Source organism: Carassius gibelio, chromosome B14 (assembly GCF_023724105.1).
Source record: "Carassius gibelio isolate Cgi1373 ecotype wild population from Czech Republic chromosome B14, carGib1.2-hapl.c, whole genome shotgun sequence".
NCBI classification, from domain to species: domain Eukaryota; kingdom Metazoa; phylum Chordata; class Actinopteri; order Cypriniformes; family Cyprinidae; genus Carassius; species Carassius gibelio.
The window spans coordinates 6,989,060-6,999,257 of NC_068409.1; positions in this window are offsets into that span (position 1 = coordinate 6,989,060).

Sequence of the window (10,198 nt, forward strand, 5' to 3'; positions counted from 1 at the left end):
TGAAATTATGGCGAGAATTGAGAAACAGGAAGTGTCTAATACCATCCACATACATTTCCTGATTTCAATCAAACTTCATCAGATTATTCATTGTATGATGTCGATCACATATATGTGACTATTAGGAGTCAAAGTTATAGCGCCACCAACTGGCAGAAGGAAGTGTGTCATTTTCAAAATGCTTTGTATTCAGCATCTTATTTTTACTCGATTTGCTTCAAACTTCATCAGAATAATGTTAAAACACAGCCTATATTAATCTGCTAGGGGGATATTGATATCTAAAAATATTGTTGCCGTGGCAACATGTCAAACTTGAATACTTCTCAGGTGATTTTAAGGCATATAACATACTTAGAATTTCATGAAATTCAGAACACATATCAGTATTTATGATAACTAGACACTGGCAAAAGTACATAAGAGGGCGTGGAAGAGGCACTCTATAGCGCCACCTTTTGTCAAAAGTGGGGGGGTTAGTTTTAGCTACAGACACCAAACTCGGTACAAAAATTGTTCTTATCAAGACGGACAACTTTCTAATTCACAGTCATCAGCTACGATCAACAGGAAGTCAGCTATTTTGATTTGAATGTGGATTTTATTTTACATTTAGCTGTGAATTAATGCATACTGCTCAGAGGAGAGTAACACTATACACACCAAACTTTGTCTACATGATGCCAAAACATTTTAAACAACTTAAATTGCCAAAGGATTTTGGATAGCTTGAACGGTTTTGTCGTGGTGATTTTTTTAAATGACAGTAAAAATGGAATTATTAATTGTCCTGCATTTTTAAATTCCAAACACTTCAAAACCTTTTTTCATACAAAAAAAAAAAAGTCATTCTGAGTAAATATGGATAGTTTCACGACTTTACAACACTGTATGGATAACAGAAAATTAAAAAAACTGTCAGACATCTCATCTCACTCTGTCCCTCTGTTTGAGTATTATGTGCTGAGACTTACATTGTCTGAGAGAAAATGCGCCCCTACAGGTTCAATTCCTTAAAGGGAAATTCGACTGAAAGGGAGGAGACTCTCTTTTAGTTTCATTTTTAAATCGGTTAAAATACAAAATAATACTTGGATTTAATTCACACTGACAAGCTAAACCAACATATATGATTATTATCAGGTCAGGGCTCATTAATAATTGATGTGTGGTCAGTGATACGTGAGAAACACGAGAGATGAATCACAGCTCTGAGCAGGAGCGTGTGGAATGACGAGCTCAGAAAAACGAGTTTATTTTTGTTTTATAGCTTTAACAAATAAAATATTGCAGCGATATCACACAATTCACCAATTAGAACACACCAAGAGCTAAATTCAGATGTTTTTGAACTGTTTGTGTGAAAATGAAATATTCGCGGCTGCCTATCTGAAATCAACGCCTCCGATCAGCGCGCACAGTGTCACAAGTTCAAAACAAACGAATTTATTCTTGTTTAAGATCTTTTTCAAATAAAATATTGCCATAAATGCACACAATACACCCATTATAACACAAGAGCTCAATGCAGGTGTTTGTGACCCGTTTAAGAGTGCAAGACTACTTGAAAACGGGACTGGCAGAATAACATATCTCTTGAGCTGCAGGATTCTGCCTTTCGTCGTACGAACGAACACATCAAGGACAAGATTATTTCAAAATACATAATAGCTTGGCGAATATAAACGAAAACAGCCACGTGAACATAAACTGTTAAGAAATAAATCTGAAGTGGATCTACTGGATTTGAATATTAAGTGACCGCATATACCAGCTGCTTCTGTCTTCAATTTTAATCTATATAAAAAATTAAACTCATTCATCTTGGCTGCTTTTTTAATATGTGTACGTATTTATTTATTATTTTGCTCTAACAAGACTTAATCTATATTTAATTAAATCAATTACATTTTATTTTACATTTGATTTGTCCATTTCTGCATCTAAACGCCTAAAGACCTAAAACATGATCTATTATACTATTGTTAGCAATTTCTTTATCGTCCAATTTATCTGGTGTACACTTTTATTTTCATAATAAACTTGTTTGTTAGATTATACACAGTTACAGTGGTCTATAATAAATATTAACAGGTTTTATTCAAGCTGTTTAGAATGAATGCAGTAGGCTAATTGTTTTAAATTTAAATCCAAAAAAAAAAAAAAAGTTTAAATAAATAAAAAACATTGGAAAAGAATAACTGTTGTACTTTTTTATAGATTTTGTATAATTTTATAGTTTATGCATTATAGTTATAAAAACAAATAAATTTAGCCACTCACATAGAAATCTTAGGCCTTATCCTTTTTTGACAGTTTTAGGGATTTTAAAAAATCCTAAAAAACCTTATTTGTGCTGCAAATAATAATTTCAAATTAATTTGATACTGACCTCTGACATCCTGTGACATGATATTTATTTGAATTTACATAATCTCATGGATGTAACAGTAAATCTGTTCAGCTCACAGATCAAGACTAAGCTGTAATGCAAGCAGAACTTTCACAAATGCTTGTAGGTCAATAAAATCATTACAAAACACTTACAAATCATTTAAGGGATTTGATAACACTGTAAAATAATGTCTAATTTGTTAACATTAGCAAATACATTGATAACACTTTATAATAACTGCACTCATTAGTAAATAGTCAGTTCATGCTTCATAAAGCCTTGTCCCAATATTAATAGTCAGTAGTAGGCAGTTTATAAATACAGCTATAAATAGCTCATTTATTAAAAAGGAGAGTAAAGGGTCAGTTATCTTCCTATGAAAAATAAAAAAATAAAAATAAACAAACAACAACACAGATTAATACAGAACTCAGAAATGTTATTGTGGATTTATGATAAACTCAGCCTGTAAATGAATTCATTCTCCTCCAAGAAGACACAAGTAGTTCACACCAAACCTTTTTAACATGAAGCCATATACTGAAGATGTTAAATTGCGAATGGGTTTAGGATACCTTAAATGTTGTGGCCATAGCGATTTATTAAAGTAACATAAAAAAATACAATAGTTATTTTACTATATCTTTAAAATGTTTAATTCCAACTATTCATAATTTTTTATATACGTAGAAGTCATCATTTGAAGGAAGCACAGTAAGTTTCATAGCTTTATCATTTTCAAGAGCCAGCATAAAATTAAAACTATCATAACTTATAAATCAAGCTGGCAATTCTTAGTACCAATAATGGCCACCAGATGGAGCTATAGGATTACTTTTAAATAATTATTGTAGAAACAAGTATGATTTAAATCATTTATAGAAATCTTTCAAAGAAAAATAATATGAATTTTATGTATTTTACTGATAAAATGACCCTCACTTAATTAGAAAAACAAGCTGAAGTATTGTGAACCGTATATTAAGAATAATTCTTTATAGGCTTTATGGACAGATACGTTTTCAGAGACTCTTGAAGGATCAGCACCACATCCTCTTTTACCACTGTTTAAAGAATTAATCTTACAGAAGAGGTGCGGATGAATTTTGGATAGCTTGAATGGTTTTGTCGTGGTGATTGTTTTTTTAAATAACAGTAAAAAAGTAACCAGTAAATGTATTTTATTTTTTTTAAAGCGCAGCTTATAAACACTTCAAAAAAATGTACACATAGAAGACGTCATTCTGAGGAAATATGCATAGTTTCAAGACTATACAACACTATATGGATGATAGAAAATTAAAAAACTATCATACATCTGATGTCAATCTGTCCCTCTGTCACTGTGGGTAATGTGTGTGTGTGTGTGTGTGTGTTAAATGAATTAGGTGTGAAACTATCAGGGAGCATTTAGTCTCCAGCGCCAACATTTTACAGAACTGACACTTTCTTGGAGTCTCAGAATTACAATGTGCCAGGTTCTGAGAGATCTAAGATTCCAAAAAATGATTTAATTAGAATACCATGAAGTTTTGTGAAATACTATATATTAAGACTTTATATATAGGCTTTATGAACAGATTCGAGTGACTCGTGAAGGACCAGCACCACCTCCTCTTGTCTGATGGTTTGAGGAATATATCTTCCAGAATCCGGGATTAAGATTTATGAGCTCATTTTTATTCCACCTCCTTTCCTGAAAGTCTGTCTTGCAGAATTGACTAAAAAATAATCTTCACATTAATTCCTAATTATTTTGCAATTCTTTTTGTCAGTTCTTCTTGACCTGTTTTTTTCTTCTTCTTTTCTGACCTCATGACCCAGTCAGCATTTTTTGTACAATGGTCAAGTCTTAACTTATCCATTTCTGTATTGCATGTGTGTTTGATATTTATCATGGGTATTTCATAATTTTCGACTTTACAGTTGTCTTAACTTATCCATTTCTGTATTGCATTTGTGTTTGATATTTCTCATGGGCTTTACAGTTTGAGTTAAAACTCTTTTTTAGCACATTTCATCTGTAAAAGAAAACATGCCCAATAATTCTGCACACATGAATATAAGGAGTTTTTCTCTTCCAGCTTTCCTGGACTATTGTATAGCACTCATAAATGATTAAATAAAAAATAATGGTAGTTATTAAGATTGATATGGTTTGGAATTGGTAAAATGTGCTTGGAAAAAAATCACAATAAAACAATGTTTTAATGTTTAAGTTTGGAATATTAACTGACATGAATGAATGCTATATAAATATTGTTCATGTTAACATAATGTTTAGAAATGAAATCTTATTGTAAAGTGTTACTAAAGTTATATATATATTGTTCTGTGAATGTGATTTTAAAGTCTAGATGATTCGGATTAACCCTTTAACTGCCGTATCCTTTAAAACCTCACTGCCAGAGGGATATTGTGAATGCATGTGCCCGCTGGGCACAGTTTACCTGATGCCACCGGGGTGGCGATGGCATTGGTGGCTTGAGCCCGCCATCGCTGCTTGCAGCTATATTTATTATTATTATTATTATTATTATTATTAGGGCTCAAGCCTGGAGGGCGAGAGCCCTATTGTTTTCCTTAGGATTATTTGTTATTAGGGCTCAAGCCCAAAGGGCGAGAGGCCTATTGTTTTCCTTAGGATTATTTTTTATTATTATTATTATTATTATTATTATTATTATTTTTTTTTTTTTTTTTTTCCAACGTCTCGGGGGCTTTTGGGGCCCTTAACGTGCTTAAAAAGTCTTGAAAATTGGCACACAGATTGGAACCTGCGGCCATTAGGGCCGGGCAGAGACTGATACACGGGCGTGGCACAGGGGCTCTACAGCGCCCCCTGGAATATGGAGGGCCATATATCATACATTCTTGCTCGTAGACGAATGAAACTCGGTACACATATAAATCTCATCAATCCAAACAACTTTTGTATTGCATATCATAGGCTCCGCCCAACAGGAAGTTGGCTATTTAGGGTTTAGTATTCAAATTTTTCGTCAAAGTTGTGGGGGCTTTTGGGGTCCTTAACATACTCAAAAACTCTTGAAAATTTGCGCACACTTTGGAATCTGTGGCCTTTAGGAGCCTGCAGAGGCTGGGACCCGGGCGTGGCACAGGGGCTCTACGGCGCCCCCTGGAACACAGTCAGAAATGTTGATGTATAGCTCACACATACTTGCACATATTCATATGAAACTCAGTACACATATAGATCTCATCGTGCTGAACAACTTTCGTATTGCATGTCATAGGCTCCACCCAACAGGAAGTCAGCTATTTAGAGTTATGTAAAAAGCGCACGCTCTGGAATTTGAAATACTTGTCATAGGTTTTTTTCTCGATTGCCGCCAAACTCGGTCAACATGATCTCAAGACACTGGGGATGAAAAATTGCCAGGGGATTTTTGATATCTCGAACGGTTTGCTCGTGGCGAGGCGTTGAAATTATGGCGAGAAATGAGAAACAGGAAGTGTCTAATACCGTCCACATACATTTCCTGATTTTAATCAAACTTCATCAGATTATTCGTTGTATGATGTCGATCGCATATATGTGACTATTAGGAGTCAAAGTTATAGCGCCACCAACTGGCAGAAGGAAGTGTGTCATTTTCAAAATGATTTGAATTCAGCATCTTATTATTACTCGATTTGCTTCAAACTTCATCAGAATAATGTTAAAACACAGCCGATATAAATCTGCAAGGGGGATATTGATATCTAAAAAATTGTTGGCGTGGCAACATGTCAAACTGGAATACTTCTCAGGTGATTTTGAGGCAAATAACATACTTAGAATTTCACAAAACTCTGAACACACATCAGTATTTCTGATAGGAACTTAAATTGTGAATGGATTTTGGATAGCTTGAATGGTTTTGCCGTGGTGATTTTTTTAAATGACCTTACAAAGGGAATCATTATTGTATTTTTAAATTGCAGCTTCCAAACACGTCAAAGAATTTTTTCATACAGATGAAAAAGTCATTCTGAGGAAATATGCATAGTTTCACGACTTTACAACACTGTATGGATAACAGAAAATTAAAAAACTGTCAGACATCTCATCTCACGCTGTCCCTCAGTTTGAGTATATGTGCTTCAGACTTCCATTGTCTGAGAGAAATAGCGCCCCTACAGGTTCAATTCCCGAACTTTTACTTTCACTTTTAAATCGGTTAAAAATACAAACAAATACTTAGATTTAATTCACACTGACAAGCTAAACCAACATATCTGATTATTACCGGTTCAGGGCTCATGGATAAATTATTTCTGGCCAGAGATACGTGAGAAATAGGAGAGATGAATCACCGCTGTGATCACGAGCGTCTGGAGTAAAGAGCTCAGAGAAAACGAATTTATTCCTGTTTTAAAGCTTTTAAAAATAAATTATTACAGCGATATCACACAATCAACCAATTAGAACACACCAAGAGCTAAATTCAGATGTTTTTGAACTGTTTGTGTGAAAATGAAATATTTGGGCTGCCTATCTGAAATCACTGCCTCCGATCAGCGCGTACAGTGTCGAGCTCAAAACAAACGAATTTATTCTTGTTTAAGAGCTTTTTTAAATAAAATATTACCACAAATGCACACAATAAACCCATTGTAACACTACAAGAGCTAAATGCAGGTGTTTGTGACCTGTTTAAGTGTGCAAGACTATTTGAAAGCGCGACTGGCAGAATAACATATCTCTCGAGCTGCAGGTTTCTGTCTTTCGTCGTACGAACGAACACATCATGGACAAGATTATTTCAAAACACATAATAGCTTGGCGAATATAAACGAAAACAGCCACGTGAACATAAACTGGATCTACTGGATTTGAATATTAAAGTGACCACATTTACCACTTGCTTCTGTCTTCAATTTTAATCTATATAAAAAAGGAAACTCATTCGACTTGGCTGCTTTTTTAATGTGTGCGTATTTATTTATTTACCTTTTTATACATTTTGTATAATTTCATAGTTTGTGTATTACAATTATGAAAACAAAAATAAATTTAGCCACTCACATAGAAATAGCTTAGGCCTTAACCTTTTTCTGTCAGTTTTAGGGATTTTTAAAAATCCTAAAAAAAACTTATTTGTGCTGCAAATAATAATTTCAAACTCATTTGATACTGACCTATGACATCCTGTGACATTATATTTATTTGAATTTACATAATCTCATAGATGTAACAGTAAATCTGTTCAGCTCACAGATCAATACTAAGCTGTAATGCAAGCAGAACTTTCACAAATGCTTATGAGTCATTTAAGGATTTGATAACACTGTAAAATAATGTCTAATTTGTTAACATTAGCAAATGCATTGATAACACTTTATAATAACTGCACTCATTAGTAAATAGTCAGTTCATGCTTTATAAAGCCTTGTCCCAATATTAATAGTCAGTAGTAAGCAGTTTATAAATACAGCTATAAATAGCTTGTCCTTGGTTTATAAGCACATTTATTAAAAAGGAGAGTAAAGGGTCAGTTATCTTCCTATGAAAAATAAAAGATAAAAATAAACAAACAACAACACAGATTGATACAGAACTCAGAAATTTTATTGTGGATTTATGATAAAATCAGCCTGTAAATGAATTCATACTCCTCCTCATACTACTCCATACTCCTTTTTCAACATGATGCCAATATACTGAGATGTTAAATTGTGAATGGGTTTAGGATAGCTTAAATGGTGTTGCCATAGAGATTTATTAAAGTAACATAAAAAATACAATAGTTATTTTACTATATCTTTAAAATTTTTCATTCTAACTCTTCATAATTTTTTATATAAGTAGAAGTCCTCATTTGAAGGAAGCACAGTAAGTTTCATAGCTTTATCATTTTCAAGAGCCAGCATAAAATTAAAACTATCATAACTTATAAATCAAGCTTGCAATTCTTAGTACCTATAATGGCCACCAGAGGGAGCTATAGGATTACTTTTAAATAATTATTGGAGAAACGAGTATGATTTAAATAATTTATAGAAATCTTTCAAATAAAATAATATGTATTTTAGGAATTTTACTGATAAAATGACCCTCACTTAATTAGAATAACAAGCTGAAGTATTGTGAACTGTATATTAAGAATAATTCTTAATAGGCTTTATGGACAGATACGTTTTAAGTGACTCTTGAAGGTTCAGCACCACATCCTCTTTTACCACTGTTTAAAGAATTAATCTTACAGAACAGGTGTGAATGAATTTTGGATAGCTTGAATGGTTTTGTCGTGGTGATTTTTTGAAATAATAGTAAAAAAGGAACCAGTAAAAAAAAGTGCAGCTTCTAAACACTTCAAAAAAATGTACACATAGAAGACAAGTCATTCTGAGGAAATATGCATAGTTTCATGACTATACAACATTATATGGATGACAGAAAATTAAAAAACATACATCTGATGTCACTCTGTCCCTCTGTCACTGTGTGTGTGTGTTTGTGTGTGTTTTAAGTGAATTAGGTGTGAAACTATCAGTGAACATTTAGTCTCCAGCGCCAACATTTTACAGAACTGCCACTTTCCTGGAGTCTCAGAATTACAATGTGTCAGGTTCTGAGAGATCTAAGATTCCAAAAAATTATTTAATTAGAATACCATGAAGTATTGTGAAATACTATATATTAAGACTTTATATATAGGCTTAATGAACAGATTAGAGTGACTCGTGAAGGACCAGCACCACCTCCTCTTGTCCGATGGTTTGAGGAATATATCTTCCAGAATCTGGGATTAAGATTTAGGAGCTCATTTTTATTCCACCTCCTTTCCTGAAAGTCTGTCTTGCAGAATTGACTAAAAATTAATCTTCACATTAATTCCTAATTCTTTTGCAATTCTTTTGTCAGTTCTTCTTGACCTGTTTTTCTCTTCCAGCTTTCCTGGACTATTGTATAGCACTCATAAATGATTAAATAAAAAATAATGGTAGTTATTAAGATTGATATGGTTTGGAATTGGTAAAATGTGCTTGGAAAAAAATCACAATAAAACAATGTTTTAATGTTTAAGTTTGGAATATTAACTGACATGAATGAATGCTATATAAATATTGTTCATGTTAACATAATGTTTATAAATGAAATCTTATTGTAAAGTGTTACTAAAGTTATATATATATATATATATATATATATATATATATATATATATATATATATATATATATATATATTGTTCTGTGAATGTGATTTTAAAGTCTAGATGATTCGGATTAACCCTTTAACTGCCATATCAAGTTCAAGTTCAAGTTCAAGTTAAATTTATTTGTATAGCGCATTTACAACAGCCTCCTGGCTGACCAAAGTGCTTTAACATAAGAGCAAGAATATTACACATACATAAAAATAGACCAGACAAAAAATTTAAAACCACCCATTTCAAAATTTAGCATAACACAGTAGTCAGTACACAAAGGAAAATAAAAAAGTTTTTAGCAAAGATTTAAAAATAGACAAGGAAGGGGCCAGTCTGATCTCTAAAGGCAGGGTATTCCAGAGTCGTGGCCCAGCCACTGCAAATGCACGCTCCCCTCTACGCTCCCCTCTATCCTTTAAAACCTCACTGCCAGAGGGAAATTGTGAATGCATGTGCCCGCTGGGCACAGTTTACCTGATGCCACCGGGGTGGTGATGGCATTGGTGGCTTGAGCCCGCCATCGCTGCTTGCAGCTATATTTATTATTATTTTTCTTCAAGGTTTCGGGGGCTTTTGGGGCCCTTAACATGCTTAAAAAGTCTTGAAAATTGGCACACACATTGGAACCTGCGGCCATTAGGGC